This window comes from Phalangium opilio, unplaced genomic scaffold (assembly GCF_054372755.1).
Source record: "Phalangium opilio isolate 3A_F unplaced genomic scaffold, DU_Popi_V2 ptg000201l_1, whole genome shotgun sequence".
Classification (NCBI taxonomy): Eukaryota; Metazoa; Arthropoda; class Arachnida; order Opiliones; family Phalangiidae; genus Phalangium; species Phalangium opilio.
The window spans coordinates 254,824-270,240 of NW_028324214.1; the positions used below are offsets into that span (position 1 = coordinate 254,824).

The 15,417-nt window shown below is 46.8% G+C and overlaps 29 non-coding genes across 29 annotated transcripts; all 29 read left to right on the forward strand.

Annotated features, from left to right (window-relative positions):
* Nucleotides 1–172: 172 nt before the first annotated feature.
* TRNAE-CUC (transfer RNA glutamic acid (anticodon CUC)) lies at nucleotides 173–244 on the forward strand. The gene has a single exon. It is a non-coding gene; the product is annotated as a tRNA-Glu (tRNA).
* A 204-nt stretch (nucleotides 245–448) lies between these two features.
* TRNAE-CUC (transfer RNA glutamic acid (anticodon CUC)) lies at nucleotides 449–520 on the forward strand. Its single transcript has one exon. It is a non-coding gene; the product is annotated as a tRNA-Glu (tRNA).
* Nucleotides 521–599: 79 nt separating this feature from the next.
* TRNAE-CUC (transfer RNA glutamic acid (anticodon CUC)) lies at nucleotides 600–671 on the forward strand. Its single transcript has one exon. It is a non-coding gene; the product is annotated as a tRNA-Glu (tRNA).
* Nucleotides 672–6,228: 5,557 nt separating this feature from the next.
* Nucleotides 6,229–6,300, forward strand: TRNAE-CUC (transfer RNA glutamic acid (anticodon CUC)). The gene has a single exon. It is a non-coding gene; the product is annotated as a tRNA-Glu (tRNA).
* A 79-nt stretch (nucleotides 6,301–6,379) lies between these two features.
* On the forward strand, nucleotides 6,380–6,451 carry TRNAE-CUC (transfer RNA glutamic acid (anticodon CUC)). Its single transcript has one exon. It is a non-coding gene; the product is annotated as a tRNA-Glu (tRNA).
* A 204-nt stretch (nucleotides 6,452–6,655) lies between these two features.
* TRNAE-CUC (transfer RNA glutamic acid (anticodon CUC)) lies at nucleotides 6,656–6,727 on the forward strand. The gene has a single exon. It is a non-coding gene; the product is annotated as a tRNA-Glu (tRNA).
* Nucleotides 6,728–6,806: 79 nt separating this feature from the next.
* TRNAE-CUC (transfer RNA glutamic acid (anticodon CUC)) lies at nucleotides 6,807–6,878 on the forward strand. Its single transcript has one exon. It is a non-coding gene; the product is annotated as a tRNA-Glu (tRNA).
* Nucleotides 6,879–7,110: 232 nt separating this feature from the next.
* TRNAE-CUC (transfer RNA glutamic acid (anticodon CUC)) lies at nucleotides 7,111–7,182 on the forward strand. The gene has a single exon. It is a non-coding gene; the product is annotated as a tRNA-Glu (tRNA).
* A 480-nt stretch (nucleotides 7,183–7,662) lies between these two features.
* On the forward strand, nucleotides 7,663–7,734 carry TRNAE-CUC (transfer RNA glutamic acid (anticodon CUC)). Its single transcript has one exon. It is a non-coding gene; the product is annotated as a tRNA-Glu (tRNA).
* A 79-nt stretch (nucleotides 7,735–7,813) lies between these two features.
* TRNAE-CUC (transfer RNA glutamic acid (anticodon CUC)) lies at nucleotides 7,814–7,885 on the forward strand. The gene has a single exon. It is a non-coding gene; the product is annotated as a tRNA-Glu (tRNA).
* A 228-nt stretch (nucleotides 7,886–8,113) lies between these two features.
* On the forward strand, nucleotides 8,114–8,185 carry TRNAE-CUC (transfer RNA glutamic acid (anticodon CUC)). The gene has a single exon. It is a non-coding gene; the product is annotated as a tRNA-Glu (tRNA).
* Nucleotides 8,186–9,092: 907 nt separating this feature from the next.
* TRNAE-CUC (transfer RNA glutamic acid (anticodon CUC)) lies at nucleotides 9,093–9,164 on the forward strand. The gene has a single exon. It is a non-coding gene; the product is annotated as a tRNA-Glu (tRNA).
* Nucleotides 9,165–9,644: 480 nt separating this feature from the next.
* On the forward strand, nucleotides 9,645–9,716 carry TRNAE-CUC (transfer RNA glutamic acid (anticodon CUC)). The gene has a single exon. It is a non-coding gene; the product is annotated as a tRNA-Glu (tRNA).
* Nucleotides 9,717–9,795: 79 nt separating this feature from the next.
* On the forward strand, nucleotides 9,796–9,867 carry TRNAE-CUC (transfer RNA glutamic acid (anticodon CUC)). The gene has a single exon. It is a non-coding gene; the product is annotated as a tRNA-Glu (tRNA).
* A 79-nt stretch (nucleotides 9,868–9,946) lies between these two features.
* TRNAE-CUC (transfer RNA glutamic acid (anticodon CUC)) lies at nucleotides 9,947–10,018 on the forward strand. Its single transcript has one exon. It is a non-coding gene; the product is annotated as a tRNA-Glu (tRNA).
* Nucleotides 10,019–10,097: 79 nt separating this feature from the next.
* Nucleotides 10,098–10,169, forward strand: TRNAE-CUC (transfer RNA glutamic acid (anticodon CUC)). Its single transcript has one exon. It is a non-coding gene; the product is annotated as a tRNA-Glu (tRNA).
* A 79-nt stretch (nucleotides 10,170–10,248) lies between these two features.
* TRNAE-CUC (transfer RNA glutamic acid (anticodon CUC)) lies at nucleotides 10,249–10,320 on the forward strand. Its single transcript has one exon. It is a non-coding gene; the product is annotated as a tRNA-Glu (tRNA).
* A 228-nt stretch (nucleotides 10,321–10,548) lies between these two features.
* TRNAE-CUC (transfer RNA glutamic acid (anticodon CUC)) lies at nucleotides 10,549–10,620 on the forward strand. Its single transcript has one exon. It is a non-coding gene; the product is annotated as a tRNA-Glu (tRNA).
* Nucleotides 10,621–10,975: 355 nt separating this feature from the next.
* Nucleotides 10,976–11,047, forward strand: TRNAE-CUC (transfer RNA glutamic acid (anticodon CUC)). Its single transcript has one exon. It is a non-coding gene; the product is annotated as a tRNA-Glu (tRNA).
* Nucleotides 11,048–11,954: 907 nt separating this feature from the next.
* On the forward strand, nucleotides 11,955–12,026 carry TRNAE-CUC (transfer RNA glutamic acid (anticodon CUC)). Its single transcript has one exon. It is a non-coding gene; the product is annotated as a tRNA-Glu (tRNA).
* A 79-nt stretch (nucleotides 12,027–12,105) lies between these two features.
* Nucleotides 12,106–12,177, forward strand: TRNAE-CUC (transfer RNA glutamic acid (anticodon CUC)). The gene has a single exon. It is a non-coding gene; the product is annotated as a tRNA-Glu (tRNA).
* A 79-nt stretch (nucleotides 12,178–12,256) lies between these two features.
* On the forward strand, nucleotides 12,257–12,328 carry TRNAE-CUC (transfer RNA glutamic acid (anticodon CUC)). The gene has a single exon. It is a non-coding gene; the product is annotated as a tRNA-Glu (tRNA).
* A 79-nt stretch (nucleotides 12,329–12,407) lies between these two features.
* On the forward strand, nucleotides 12,408–12,479 carry TRNAE-CUC (transfer RNA glutamic acid (anticodon CUC)). The gene has a single exon. It is a non-coding gene; the product is annotated as a tRNA-Glu (tRNA).
* A 228-nt stretch (nucleotides 12,480–12,707) lies between these two features.
* Nucleotides 12,708–12,779, forward strand: TRNAE-CUC (transfer RNA glutamic acid (anticodon CUC)). The gene has a single exon. It is a non-coding gene; the product is annotated as a tRNA-Glu (tRNA).
* Nucleotides 12,780–13,134: 355 nt separating this feature from the next.
* On the forward strand, nucleotides 13,135–13,206 carry TRNAE-CUC (transfer RNA glutamic acid (anticodon CUC)). The gene has a single exon. It is a non-coding gene; the product is annotated as a tRNA-Glu (tRNA).
* A 230-nt stretch (nucleotides 13,207–13,436) lies between these two features.
* On the forward strand, nucleotides 13,437–13,508 carry TRNAE-CUC (transfer RNA glutamic acid (anticodon CUC)). The gene has a single exon. It is a non-coding gene; the product is annotated as a tRNA-Glu (tRNA).
* A 505-nt stretch (nucleotides 13,509–14,013) lies between these two features.
* TRNAE-CUC (transfer RNA glutamic acid (anticodon CUC)) lies at nucleotides 14,014–14,085 on the forward strand. The gene has a single exon. It is a non-coding gene; the product is annotated as a tRNA-Glu (tRNA).
* A 938-nt stretch (nucleotides 14,086–15,023) lies between these two features.
* On the forward strand, nucleotides 15,024–15,095 carry TRNAE-CUC (transfer RNA glutamic acid (anticodon CUC)). The gene has a single exon. It is a non-coding gene; the product is annotated as a tRNA-Glu (tRNA).
* A 230-nt stretch (nucleotides 15,096–15,325) lies between these two features.
* Nucleotides 15,326–15,397, forward strand: TRNAE-CUC (transfer RNA glutamic acid (anticodon CUC)). The gene has a single exon. It is a non-coding gene; the product is annotated as a tRNA-Glu (tRNA).
* Nucleotides 15,398–15,417: the final 20 nt, after the last annotated feature.

Genomic DNA, 15,417 nt, shown 5'->3' on the forward strand with positions numbered 1-15,417 from the left:
ATTAAGACTTGGTTAAGCAAGTCCGATATGGTCTAGTCGCTAGGATACCTGACTTTCACCCGGAAGGCCCGGGTTCGATTCCCGGTATCGGAGCACGTGGTTTTGTACCGCTTTTCAAGAATAGACTTAAGGATATAGGTTTATGAATAGAATTAAGACTTGGTTAAGCAAGTCCGATATGGTCTAGTGGCTAGGATATCTGGCTCTCACCCAGAAGGCCCGGGTTCGATTCCCGGTATCGGAGCGAGTGCTTTTGTACCGCTTTTCAAAAATAGACTTAAGACTTGGTTGAGCAAGTACGATATGGTCTAGTCGCTAGGATACCTGACTTTCACCCAGAAGGCCCGGGTTCGATTCCCGGTATCGGAGCGAGAGCTTTTGTACCGCTCTTCAAGAATAGACTTAAGGATATTGGTTTATGAATAGAATTAAGACTTGATTAAGCAAGTCCGATATGGTCTAGTGGCTAGGATATCTGGCTCTCACCCAGAAGGCACGGGTTCGATTCCCGGTATCGGAGCGAGTGCTTTTGTACCGCTTTTCAAGAATAGACTTAAGGATATTGGTTTATGAATAGAATTAAGACTTGATTAAGCAAGTCCGATATGGTCTAGTGGTTAGGATATCTGGCTCTCACCCAGAAGGCACGGGTTCGATTCCCGGTATCGGAGCGAGTGGTTTTGTACCGCTTTTCAAGAATAGAATTAAGACTAGGTTGAGCAAGTACGATATGGTCTAGTCGCTAGGATACCTGACTTTCACCCAGAAGGCCCGGGTTCGATTCCCGGTATCGGAGCACGTGGTTTTGTACCGCTTTTCAAGAATAGACTTAAGGATATAGGTTTATGAATAGAATTAAGACTTGGTTAAGCAAGTCCGATATGGTCTAGTGGCTAGGATATCTGGCTCTCGTGGATTCGCGTTTTGGTTTTCGTCGAGTGCGGTCGCGTTTTTCTCTCGCTCCGTCCTCGGCTTCTCCTCTTGCTCGCGGGTTTTTTTTCGGCCTTTTGGCTTTTTAATTCGTTTCTTTGCGTGAGTTTCTTTTTTGCTGTCTATTTTGAGTCGGGTTTCTCGCGTTTTGGGCTCTGCCTCGGGCAGAGTCCCGTTATTTTTTCAACTAATCTATTATTATTACTAATCTACTTACACGATGGAAGTTTTGAAACGTTCGGTTTTTGTAGAATGTCAGGAGCGCGTTGTTTCGAAGATTGAAGAAGCTTTGTCATTGACTTTTGGTGCGGATTCTTATTCGTCGGTGGTGAGTACGAAAGGCGGATTTTTCGTAACATTTGTGTCGTTGGAAGATGCGGATAATTGCGCAGAATTAGGTCTTGGGCTCGAGGCGGAAGACTGCGTGGTGCGTAAAGTCGGGAGTCGCGAGATCATTGCTACCTTTTTTGATCTCCCGGAGTTTGTATCGGATGACGTTTTAAAGGCAAAGTTGCTGAGTTATAATTGCGAGTTAAAAGTGAGGTGGTTTTGGAGCGTACAAATGGCAAGTATTACGGGCAACGCTCGATAAAGGTTTCGCTACCAGAGGGTGTCTCTAGCTTACCTTATAGTTTGCGTTTGGTCGACGTCATGGGGCTCGAAAGCTCCTACCGCGTTCGGCATGATCGGCAGGGCAAAGTTTGTAATAAGTGTCTGTCTAACTCTCACCTCTACAAGGACTGTCCTCTCTTCGTTTGCCGCCGGTGTGACGCTCAGGGGCATATCGCGCGGGTTTGCCCCAATGTTGATATACCTCGTCGTTTGCCTCCTGCTGCACCTTTTGTCGACTTGCCGGTTGGTGTTTCTTCCGCCGAGGTTATCCCGGAGGGCGGGTCACCAGTTGCGGCGCCTGGAGACTCTGAAGTACTGGTTGCGACTCAGAAACGTCCAGTTTCTAGTAGTGATGGTGAACCTTCCGTTTCGCCCGAGGATGGCCAGGGAGACTGGCGTGTTGTCGGTGGTAAGCAGGGGCTGAAACGACCTAAGTCAGACCTCCCTTTGCTTGGTCGGCCTCTTTCTCCACGTCTTATCGCTGACCAGGTGACCCCTCCGCTGCTCTCGCCCTTCAATGATAAAAATCGTTTCTCTTAACGTCCGCGGTTTGCGGGCTCTGGCGAAGATGAAAGAACTGGTTGAATGGAGCAAGGGTTTCGACGTTTTGTGTCTCCAAGAGACTCACTGGTCGGGCTCCCATGTCGCGGTTTTTCGGTCTCTTTGGCGCGGTCCCATTTATTTTGATAATGACCCTGTTTCCGGTTTTCGCGGTGTTGCTATTTGCATTCGGGCGGGTCTTGACGTTTTGCCTGCCCGCGTCCTACGTAGTGGAGAGGGCCGGTTTATTTTGGCGTATTTGTCCATTGACAGCGAACCTCTGGATATCTTGAACGTGTATCTTCCGAATGTCGCGCCCGATCGTTTGCCCTTTTATGACCGCTTGCGGGGGGTGGTCTCGCGCTGTTCGCGTCCCCTAGTCGTCGGGGATTTTAACGACGTAGCGCAGCCGGGTCTGGATCGCCGACTATTGTCTGGTTCCTCTTCGCGTTTGGGCTCGACTGCCTTATTCCGATTTCTACGTGATACCCACCTCATTGACGTTTGGCGCGCAACACATGCGGACAACTTAGACTGGACCTGGTCCGGTCCCGTGTATGGCTCTTATCTTCAATCGCGCATCGACTATGTTCTCCTTGCCGGGGAGGATCGTCAGAATGTTACGACCTGTCAGATCTTACCGTGTCCCCTTTCGGATCATCGCCCCCTTGAACTCCGTCTCGTCTTGGACGGCGTTAAGATGGGCCCAGGTACGTGGTCTTTTAATGCGCGTCTCTTGCAGTTCGACGCCTACCGCCAGGCGGTCTTACGCATTCTTCGCCGGAGTCGCCAACGCTTTCGCGAATCGCCGGACAAATTTGCATGGTACGAAGCTTTAAAGCAGTCCCTACGCGAACATGCCATGTTGTACGGGAAGGTTCAAGCCTCGCGTGATCGCGCCGAACGAACTCGCTTACGCGAAGCCTTGTCCAAGACTCAGCTGGCCGCATCTAATTCCTCGGTTGGTCTCGCGGACTTTCTTGCGGCGAAGGAGGCCTTAAACGACTTCGACAGGGGGGTGCTGCAGGGGGCAGTAGTTCGGGCTAACCAGCAATGGCGCTCGGCCGGTGAGCGTCCTACGTCCTTTTTTCTCCGCCTGGAACGTCATCGGCAGTCTTCTAAGTCGATCAAATGTGTCTTGGCGCCTGACGCGCAGCTCCTCACGGAACCGGGGGCCGTTCGGCAGCGCTATTTTGAACACTTCGCGGCGATGTCTCGTAGACGTCCTACGGACCGGGCTGTAATTGACTTTTTCGCGTCTTTCGTTACTAACAGACTTTGTGCGCCCGACGCGCAGGTTAGTGATGCCCCGATACGGTGGGCGGACATTTCAATGGTCTTAAATTGCGCTCCCGCCGGCAAAAGCCCGGGTACTGACGGTTTCACGAACGAGTTCTGGCGATTCGTGCTGCCACATATTCAGGAAGAATTTGTTGCACTCCTTTCCCATTGTCATTCGGAGGGTCGCCTTCCTCCTTCTATGAAGGAAGGGCTCATTATCTTGCTGCCTAAAGCCGGTGATTTAAGAGACGTCAAGAACAGACGCCCCATCACGTTGCTAAACGCGGACTATAAGCTCGTCGCGAAAGTACTCGGTTCACGGCTTTCTTCAATTTTTCCATCGTTAATTCATGGTTCGCAAACGGGCGCCGTTCGATCACGTTCCGCGACCAGTACTCCCGCCCTTTTCTCCGACATCATGGACTATCTGCAGCGGTCTCGCGGGCCGGGTATCCTCGTTAAATTAGATCTCGCGAAAGCGTTTGATCAGGTTTCGTGGGACTACCTCTTTGCGGTACTTCGCGCTTTTGGCTTCGGCGAGCCTTTTCGCAAGTGGATTCAATTATTTCTCGTTGGCAGCAAGTCTTGCCTGAAAATAAATGGATATTTAACAGACTTTTTTCAGCTCGGTCGATCGGTCCGCCAGGGCTGTCCGCTTAGTCCCTTGCTTTACGTTCTCTCTTCCGAACCCCTATGCTACGCCTTGGAATGCCGTCCCGCTATCGACCGGATTCTTTGGCCGACCTCTCAGCCTCCTCCCTTGTTACGGGTTCATGTCGATGACAATGCCTTGGTGGTCCGTGATACAGCATCCGTCTTGGAAGTTGTGCGGGAATATCAGCGGTATGGCCTCGCGTCGGGTTCCGACTTGAACATCTCCAAGTGTCGAAGTATGTGGTTGGGCTGCGACCGGGGTCGAGCCCCATCCTCTGTTGCGGACCTCACTATCTCGTCCGACCCGCTCGAGATTTTGGGCATCTTTCTCAGTACGGATGGCGCGGTATCGGACGATCTTAACTGGCGCCCGCGTTTGGCTAAATTCCGTCGTGTCCTTCGCATTTGGAAAGGTCGGTGCCTTTCCTTGTCGGGCAAGATCGTGGTGGTCAACACTTTGGCCATGTCATTACTGGGGCATTCGCTGCGGTCCCTCGCGTTACCTAATCGGTTTGAGGACGACTTTCGCCGGGAAACCCTGGGTTTTTTGTGGGGTGAACGCGCCCATACGGTCGCTTATTCTTTGCTTACGCGTCCGAAGAAGGTCGGCGGCTTCGGGCTGGTTGACTTGCGCACGCAGAAACTTACTTTTCGCTTGCAAGAACTGTTACGGTATATTACGGGCGCCGACGCGCAACGTACGTACGAACTGGCTCAGTATTTGTTGTGTCCTTCTTTACATGCCTCGGACCCGGGATTTGACATTTTGCAGTGCACGCTCCCTGCCTCGTATGTCGCGAGGTTCTCACCCCGGTATCGTGAGCTTTGGCTCGCTTGGTCTGAATTCTGTGCCACTCAGAATCTGCATTTAAGAGACCCGCCCGATTTATTAAGTTCGGTTTTATTTTTCAACCCGCGTATTGACATGTCCGGTCTCAGTCCGCGTGCTCGTGCGTGTTTTCTTTTTCACGGTCTGTATCGCTTACGGGATTTTACTTACGAAGTGGTTCCGGGTTTTTTACCCAGTCCCGCGATTGCTGACCTGTGTGGGCTAGCTTCGGACGCCCCTTGCCCGTCGTGGCTTACAACTGCGGTTCAATATATCCATTCTGTTCTCCCGGAGACTTGGCTTTCCCGCGTTCGGTCGCGGCGCCGCTTCTGCCGTACGGTCGGTGTGACATTAGTCGATAATACGGGTGCGGATTTCGACTTGACTGCCCTGACCAGCAAGGTCATCTACGGTCGTTTTGCGCTCTCCACCGTTGCTGAGTCCCCAGGTGAGCATGCCTGGCGCCGGTTCTTTGGGGGTCCCCTGCCTCGCCCTGCCTGGTCAACGTTACACTCGTCTTTGCTTCGTCCTTCTCATCGCGACGTCAACCTTCAAGTGGTGCATGGGGCTATCTTTACGTCTGAGCGGCTTTTCGCCATCGGTCTTTCGTCTAACCCCACGTGCGTGTTTTGCTTAAACAATGTCGAAACTTTAGAGCACATTTTCTTGCGCTGCCCCTTTACGATTCGGCTCTGGCAGTCCCTCTTTGTCACTAAATTAGGCTTGGCCCTTGACAGCGTGCTGGGCAGTTGTACGCCCGGCAGGGACTCTTTTATCATCTTTCAACATTATTCGGCTGGCATTCGCCCTAAATCCCGTGTGAAATTCGTTCATTTCTTAACGTCACTCTTTAAATGGCTGGTTTTAAATGCACGTTCGTTTTTAATTAGTACTGCCAAAGTCTCGTTAGCTATTTTAGAAAAACGTTGTTACGCTATTTTAAAACGCGAACTACGTCTAACCTTAAGCTCCCATTTTTTGTTATTGAATCGTGATGAACATTTTTTAAAGCATATAAAACAATTCTTAGACTGGTTGTAATTGTTCGATATTTCCTGATGTGCACAAAGTAGCATTGGTTATCTTTGACGTTTGTATCAATTTTGTTTTATAATAAAAAAAAAAAAAAATATCTGGCTCTCACCCAGAAGGCCCGGGTTCGATTCCCGTTATCGGAGCGAGTGCTTTTGTACCGCTTTTGAAGAATAGAATTAAGACTAGGTTGAGCAAGTACGATATGGTCTAGTCGCTAGGATACCTGACTTTCACCCAGAAGGCCCGGGTTCGATTCCCGGTATCGGAGCGGGTGCTTTTGTACCGCTTTTCAAGAATAGACTTAACGATATTGGTTTATGAATAGAATTAAGACTTGTTTAAGAAAGTCCGATATGGTCTAGTGGCTAGGATATCTGGCTCTCACCCAGAAGGCACGGGTTCGATTCCCGGTATCGGAGCGAGTGCTTTTGTACCGCTTTTCAAGAATAGACTTAAGGATATTGGTTTATGAATAGAATTAAGACTTGATTAAGCAAGTCCGATATGGTCTAGTGGCTAGGATATCTGGCTCTCACCCAGAAGGCACGGGTTCGATTCCCGGTATCGGAGCGAGTGCTTTTGTACCGCTTTTCAAGAATAGAATTAAGACTAGGTTGATCAAGTACGATATGTTCTAGTCGCTAGGATACCTGACTTTCACCCAGAAGGCCCGGGTTCGATTCCCGGTATCGGAGCGGGTGCTTTTGTACCGCATTTCAAGAATAGACTTAACGATATTGGTTTATGAAAAGAATTAAGACTTGTTTAAGAAAGTCCGATATGGTATAGTGGCTAGGATATCTGGCTCTCACCCAGAAGGCACGGGTTCGATTCCCGGTATCGGAGTGAGTGCTTTTGTACCGCTTTTGATGAATAAACTTAAAGACACATTTATAGGAATAATATTTTGGGTTGTTCCAACCAGACCGATATGGTCTAGTGGCTAGGATATCTGGCTCTCACCCAGAAGGCCCGGGTTCGATTCCCGGTATCGGAGCGAGTGCTTTTGTACCGCTTTTGAAGAATAGACTTAACGATATCGGTTTATGAATAGAATGAAGACTTGGTTAAGCAAGTCCGATATGGTCAAATGGCTACGATATCTGGCTTTCACCCGGAAGGCACGGGTTCGATTCCCGGTATCGGAGCATGTGGTTTTGTACCGCTTTTCAAGAATAGACTTAAGGATATTTAAACTTATGAATAGAATTAAGACTTGGTTAAGCAAGTCCGATATGGTCTAGTGGCTAGGATATCTGGCTCTCACCCAGAAGGCCCGGGTTCGATTCCCGGTATCGGAGCGAGTGCTTTTGTACCGCTTTTCAAGAATAGACTTAAGGATATAGGTTTATGAATAGAATTAAGACTTGGTTGAGGAAATCCGATATGGTCTAGTGGCTAGGATAACTGCTTTTTACCCAGAAGGCCCGGGTTCGATTCCCGGTATCGGAGCGAGTGCTTTTGTACCGCTTTTCAAGAATAGAATTAAGACTTGGTTCAGCAAGTACGATATGGTCTATAGGCTAGGATACCTGGCTTTCACCCAGAAGGCCCGGGTTCGATTCCCGTTATCGGAGCGAGTGCTTTTGTACCGCTTTTCAAGAATAGAATTAAGACTAGGTTGAGCAAGTACGATATGGTCTAGTCGCTAGGATACCTGACTTTCACCCAGAAGGCCCGGGTTCGATTCCCGGTATCGGAGCGGGTGCTTTTGTACCGCTTTTCAAGAATAGACTTAACGATATTGGTTTATGAATAGAATTAAGACTTGTTTAAGAAAGTCCGATATGGTCTAGTGGCTAGGATATCTGGCTCTCACCCAGAAGGCACGGGTTCGATTCCCGGTATCGGAGTGAGTGCTTTTGTACCGCTTTTGATGAATAAACTTAAAGACACATTTATAGGAATAATATTTTGGGTTGTTCCAACCAGTCCGATATGGTCTAGTGGCTAGGATATCTGGCTCTCACCCACAAGGCTCGGGTTCGATTCCCGGTATCGGAGCGAGTGCTTTTGTACCGCTTTTCAAGAATAGACTTAAGGATATAGGTTTATGAATAGAATTAAGACTTGGTTAAGCAAGTCCAATATGGTCTAGTGGCTAGGATATCTGGCTTTCACGTAGAAGGCCCGGGTTCGATTCCCGTATCGGAGCGAGTGATTTTGTACCGCTTTAGAAGAATAAACTTAAAGACATATTTATAGGAATAATATTTAGGCTGGATCCAACAGTCCGATATAGTCTAGTGGCTAAGATGTCTGGCTCTCACCCAGAAGGCCCGGGTTAGATTCCCGGTATCGGAGCGAGTGCTTTTGTACCGCTTTTCAAGAATAGAATTAAGACTTGGTTGAGCAAGTCCGATATGGTCTAGTGGCTAGGATAACTGCTTTTTACCCAGAAGGCCCGGGTTCGATTCCCGGTATCGGAGCGAGTGCTTTTGTACCGCTTTTCAAGAATAGAATTAAGACTTGGTTCAGCAAGTACGATATGGTCTATAGGCTAGGATACCTGGCTTTCACCCAGAAGGCACGGGTTCGATTCCCGCTATCGGAGCGAGTGATTTTGTACCGCTTTTGAAGAATAGACTTAAGGATATAGGTTTATGAATAGAATTAAGACTTGGTTAAGCAAGTCCGATATGTACTAGTGGCTAGGATATCTGGCTCTCACCCAGAAGGCCCGGGTTCGATTCCCGTTATCGGAGCGAGTGCTTTTGTACCGCTTTTCAAGAATAGAATTAAGACTAGGTTGAGCAAGTACGATATGGTCTAGTCGCTAGGATACCTGACTTTCACCCAGAAGGCCCGGGTTCGATTCCCGGTATCGGAGCGGGTGCTTTTGTACCGCTTTTCAAGAATAGACTTAACGATATTGGTTTATGAATAGAATTAAGACTTGTTTAAGCAAGTCCGATATGGTCTAGTGGCTAGGATAACTGGCTCTCACCCAGAAGGCCCGGGTTCTATTCCCGGTATCGGTGCGAGTGCTTTTGTACCGCTTTTCAAGAATAGACTTAAGGATATTGGTTTATAAATAGAATTAAGACTTGATTAAGTAAGTCCGATATGGTCTAGTGGCTAGGATAACTGGCTCTCACCCAGAAGGCCCGGGTTCGATTCCCGGTATCGGTGCGAGTGCTTTTGTACCGCTTTTCAAGAATAGACTTAAGGATATTGGTTTATAAATAGAATTAAGACTTGATTAAGTAAGTCCGATATGGTCTAGTGGCTAGGATAACTGGCTCTCACCCAGAAGGCCCGGGTTCGATTCCCGGTATCGGAGCGAGTGCTTTTGTACCGCTTTTCAAGAATAGACTTAAGGATATAGGTTTATGAATAGAATTAAGACTTGGTTGAGGAAATCCGATATGGTCTAGTGGCTAGGATAACTGCTTTTTACCCAGAAGGCCCGGGTTCGATTCCCGGTATCGGAGCGAGTGCTTTTGTACCGCTTTTCAAGAATAGAATTAAGACTTGGTTCAGCAAGTACGATATGGTCTATAGGCTAGGATACCTGGCTTTCACCCAGAAGGCCCGGGTTCGATTCCCGTTATCGGAGCGAGTGCTTTTGTACCGCTTTTCAAGAATAGAATTAAGACTAGGTTGAGCAAGTACGATATGGTCTAGTCGCTAGGATACCTGACTTTCACCCAGAAGGCCCGGGTTCGATTCCCGGTATCGGAGCGGGTGCTTTTGTACCGCTTTTCAAGAATAGACTTAACGATATTGGTTTATGAATAGAATTAAGACTTGTTTAAGAAAGTCCGATATGGTCTAGTGGCTAGGATATCTGGCTCTCACCCAGAAGGCCCGGGTTCGATTCCCGGTATCGGAGCGGGTGCTTTTGTACCGCTTTTCAAGAATAGACTTAACGATATTGGTTTATGAATAGAATTAAGACTTGTTTAAGAAAGTCCGATATGGTCTAGTGGCTAGGATAACTGGCTCTCACCCAGAAGGCCCGGGTTCGATTCCCGGTATCGGAGCGAGTGCTTTTGTACCGCTTTTCAAGAATAGACTTAAGGATATTGGTTTATAAATAGAATTAAGACTTGATTAAGTAAGTCCGATATGGTCTAGTGGCTAGGATAACTGGCTCTCACCCAGAAGGCCCGGGTTTGATTCCCGGTATCGGAGCGAGTGCTTTTGTACCGCTTTTCAAGAATAGACTTAAGGATATTGGTTTATAAATAGAATTAAGACTTGATTAAGTAAGTCCGATATGGTCTAGTGGCTAGGATATCTGGCTCTCACCCAGAAGGCACGGGTTCGATTCCCGGTATCGGAGTGAGTGCTTTTGTACCGCTTTTGATGAATAAACTTAAAGACACATTTATAGGAATAATATTTTGGGTTGTTCCAACCAGTCCGATATGGTCTAGTGGCTAGGATATCTGGCTCTCACCCACAAGGCTCGGGTTCGATTCCCGGTATCGGAGCGAGTGCTTTTGTACCGCTTTTCAAGAATAGACTTAAGGATATAGGTTTATGAATAGAATTAAGTCTTCGTTAAGCAAGTCCAATATGGTCTAGTGGCTAGGATATCTGGCTTTCACGTAGAAGGCCCGGGTTCGATTCCCGTATCGGAGCGAGTGATTTTGTACCGCTTTAGAAGAATAATCTTAAAGACATATTTATAGGAATAATATTTAGGCTGGATCCAACAGTCCGATATAGTCTAGTGGCTAAGATGTCTGGCTCTCACCCAGAAGGCCCGGGTTAGATTCCCGGTATCGGAGCGAGTGCTTTTGTACCGCTTTTCAAGAATAGAATTAAGACTTGGTTGAGCAAGTCCGATATGGTCTATAGGCTAGGATACCTGGCTTTTACCCAGAAGGCACGGGTTCGATTCCCGCTATCGGAGAGAGTGCTTTTGTACCGCTTTTGAAGAATAGACTTAAGGATATTGGTTTATGAATAGAATTAAGACTTGATTAAGCAAGTCCGATATGGTCTAGTGGCTAGGATAACTGGCTCTCACCCAGAAGGCCCGGGTTCTATTCCCGGTATCGGTGCGAGTGCTTTTGTACCGCTTTTCAAGAATAGACTTAAGGATATTGGTTTATAAATAGAATTAAGACTTGATTAAGTAAGTCCGATATGGTCTAGTGGCTAGGATAACTGGCTCTCACCCAGAAGGCCCGGGTTAGATTCCCGGTATCGGAGCGAGTGCTTTTGTACCGCTTTTCAAGAATAGAATTAAGACTTGGTTGAGCAAGTCCGATATGGTCTAGTGGCTAGGATAACTGCTTTTTACCCAGAAGGCCCGGGTTCGATTCCCGGTATCGGAGCGAGTGCTTTTGTACCGCTTTTCAAGAATAGAATTAAGACTTGGTTCAGCAAGTACGATATGGTCTATAGGCTAGGATACCTGGCTTTCACCCAGAAGGCACGGGTTCGATTCCCGCTATCGGAGCGAGTGATTTTGTACCGCTTTTGAAGAATAGACTTAAGGATATAGGTTTATGAATAGAATTAAGACTTGGTTAAGCAAGTCCGATATGTACTAGTGGCTAGGATATCTGGCTCTCACCCAGAAGGCCCGGGTTCGATTCCCGTTATCGGAGCGAGTGCTTTTGTACCGCTTTTCAAGAATAGAATTAAGACTAGGTTGAGCAAGTACGATATGGTCTAGTCGCTAGGATACCTGACTTTCACCCAGAAGGCCCGGGTTCGATTCCCGGTATCGGAGCGGGTGCTTTTGTACCGCTTTTCAAGAATAGACTTAACGATATTGGTTTATGAATAGAATTAAGACTTGTTTAAGCAAGTCCGATATGGTCTAGTGGCTAGGATAACTGGCTCTCACCCAGAAGGCCCGGGTTCTATTCCCGGTATCGGTGCGAGTGCTTTTGTACCGCTTTTCAAGAATAGACTTAAGGATATTGGTTTATAAATAGAATTAAGACTTGATTAAGTAAGTCCGATATGGTCTAGTGGCTAGGATAACTGGCTCTCACCCAGAAGGCCCGGGTTCGATTCCCGGTATCGGTGCGAGTGCTTTTGTACCGCTTTTCAAGAATAGACTTAAGGATATTGGTTTATAAATAGAATTAAGACTTGATTAAGTAAGTCCGATATGGTCTAGTGGCTAGGATAACTGGCTCTCACCCAGAAGGCCCGGGTTCGATTCCCGGTATCGGAGCGAGTGCTTTTGTACCGCTTTTCAAGAATAGACTTAAGGATATTGGTTTATAAATAGAATTAAGACTTGATTAAGTAAGTCCGATATGGTCTAGTGGCTAGGATAACTGGCTCTCACCCAGAAGGCCCGGGTTTGATTCCCGGTATCGGAGCGAGTGCTTTTGTACCGCTTTTCAAGAATAGACTTAAGGATATTGGTTTATAAATAGAATTAAGACTTGATTAAGTAAGTCCGATATGGTCTAGTGGCTAGGATATCTGGCTCTCACCCAGAAGGCACGGGTTCGATTCCCGGTATCGGAGTGAGTGCTTTTGTACCGCTTTTGATGAATAAACTTAAAGACACATTTATAGGAATAATATTTTGGGTTGTTCCAACCAGTCCGATATGGTCTAGTGGCTAGGATATCTGGCTCTCACCCACAAGGCTCGGGTTCGATTCCCGGTATCGGAGCGAGTGCTTTTGTACCGCTTTTCAAGAATAGACTTAAGGATATAGGTTTATGAATAGAATTAAGTCTTCGTTAAGCAAGTCCAATATGGTCTAGTGGCTAGGATATCTGGCTTTCACGTAGAAGGCCCGGGTTCGATTCCCGTATCGGAGCGAGTGATTTTGTACCGCTTTAGAAGAATAATCTTAAAGACATATTTATAGGAATAATATTTAGGCTGGATCCAACAGTCCGATATAGTCTAGTGGCTAAGATGTCTGGCTCTCACCCAGAAGGCCCGGGTTAGATTCCCGGTATCGGAGCGAGTGCTTTTGTACCGCTTTTCAAGAATAGAATTAAGACTTGGTTGAGCAAGTCCGATATGGTCTATAGGCTAGGATACCTGGCTTTTACCCAGAAGGCACGGGTTCGATTCCCGCTATCGGAGAGAGTGCTTTTGTACCGCTTTTGAAGAATAGACTTAAGGATATTGGTTTATGAATAGAATTAAGACTTGATTAAGCAAGTCCGATATGGTCTAGTGGCTAGGATAACTGGCTCTCACCCAGAAGGCCCGGGTTCTATTCCCGGTATCGGTGCGAGTGCTTTTGTACCGCTTTTCAAGAATAGACTTAAGGATATTGGTTTATAAATAGAATTAAGACTTGATTAAGTAAGTCCGATATGGTCTAGTGGCTAGGATAACTGGCTCTCACCCAGAAGGCCCGGGTTCGATTCCCGGTATCGGAGCGAGTGCTTTTGTACCGCTTTTCAAGAATAGACTTAAGGATATTGGTTTATGAATAGAATTAAGACTTGATTAAGCAAGTCCGATATGGTCTAGTGGCTAGGATAACTGGCTCTCACCCAGAAGGCCCGGGTTCTATTCCCGGTATCGGTGCGAGTGCTTTTGTACCGCTTTTCAAGAATAGACTTAAGGATATTGGTTTATAAATAGAATTAAGACTTGATTTAGTAAGTCCGATATGGTCTAGTGGCTAGGATAACTGGCTCTCACCCAGAAGGCCCGGGTTCGATTCCCGGTATCGGAGCGAGTGCTTTTGTACCGCTTTTCAAGAATAGACTTAAGGATATAGGTTTATGAATAGAATTAAGACTTGGTTGAGGAAATCCGATATGGTCTAGTGGCTAGGATAACTGCTTTTTACCCAGAAGGCCCGGGTTCGATTCCCGCTATCGGAGCGAGTGCTTTTGTACCGCTTTTCAAGAATAGAATTAAGACTTGGTTCAGCAAGTACGATATGGTCTATAGGCTAGGATACCTGGCTTTCACCCAGAAGGCACGGGTTCGTTTCCCGCTATCGGAGCGAGTGCTTTTTTACCGCTTTTGAAGAATAGACTTAAGGATATAGGTTTATGAATAGAATTAAGACTTGGTTAAGCAAGTCCGATATGGTCTAGTGGCTAGGATATCTGGCTCTCACCCAGAAGGGCGGGTTCGATTCCCGGTATCGGAGTGAGTGCTTTTGTACCGCTTTTGATGAATAAACTTAAAGACACATTTATAGGAATAATATTTTGGGTTGTTCCAACCAGTCCGATATGGTCTAGTGGCTAGGATATCTGGCTCTCACCCAGAAGGCTCGGGTTCGATTCCCGGTATCGGAGCGAGTGCTTTTGTACCGCTTTTCAAGAATAGACTTAAGGATATAGGTTTATGAATAGAATTAAGACTTGGTTAAGCAAGTCCAATATGGTCTAGTGGCTAGGATATCTGGCTTTCACGTATAAGGCCCGGGTTCGATTCCCGTATCGGAGCGAGTGATTTTGTACCGCTTTAGAAGAATAAACTTAAAGACATATTTATAGGAATAATATTTAGGCTGGATCCAACAGTCCGATATAGTCTAGTGGCTAAGATGTCTGGCTCTCACCCAGAAGGCCCGGGTTCGATTCCCGGTATCGCTGCTAGTGCTTTTGTACCGCTTTTCAAGAATAGACTTAAGGATATTGGTTTATAAATAGAATTAAGACTTGATTAAGCAAGTCCGATATGGTCTAGTGGCTAGGATAACTGGCTCTCACCCAGAAGGCCCGGGTTCGATTCCCGGTATCGGTGCGAGTGCTTTTGTACCGCTTTTCAAGAATAGAATTAAGACTTGGTTCAGCAAGTCCGATATGGTCTATAGGCTAGGATACCTGGCTTTCACCCAGAAGGCACGGGTTCGATTCCCGCTATCGGAGCGAGTGCTTTTGTACCGCTTTTCAAGAATAGACTTAAGGATATAGGTTTATGAATAGAATTAAGACTTGGTCTAGCGGCTAGGATATCTGGCTCTCACCCAGAAGGCCCGGGTTCGATTCCCGGTATCGGAGCGAGTGCTTTTGTACCGCTTTTCAAGAATAGACTTAAGGATATTGGTTTATAAATAGAATTAAGACTTGATTAAGTAAGTCCGATATGGTCTAGTGGCTAGGATAACTGGCTCTCACCCAGAAGGCCCGGGTTCTATTCCCGGTATCGGTGCGAGTGCTTTTGTACCGCTTTTCAAGAATAGACTTAAGGATATTGGTTTATAAATAGAATTAAGACTTGATTAAGTAAGTCCGATATGGTCTAGTGGCTAGGATAACTGGCTCTCACCCAGAAGGCCCGGGTTCGATTCCCGGTATCGGAGCGAGTGCTTTTGTACCGCTTTTCAAGAATAGACTTAAGGATATTGGTTTATGAATAGAATTAAGACTTGATTAAGCAAGTCCGATATGGTCTAGTGGCTAGGATAACTGGCTCTCACCCAGAAGGCCCGGGTTCTATTCCCGGTATCGGTGCGAGTGCTTTTGTACCGCTTTTCAAGAATAGACTTAAGGATATTGGTTTATAAATAGAATTAAGACTTGATTAAGTAAGTCCGATATGGTCTAGTGGCTAGGATAACTGGCTCTCACCCAGAAGGCCCGGGTTCGATTCCCGGTATCGGAGCGAGTGCTTTTGTACCGCTT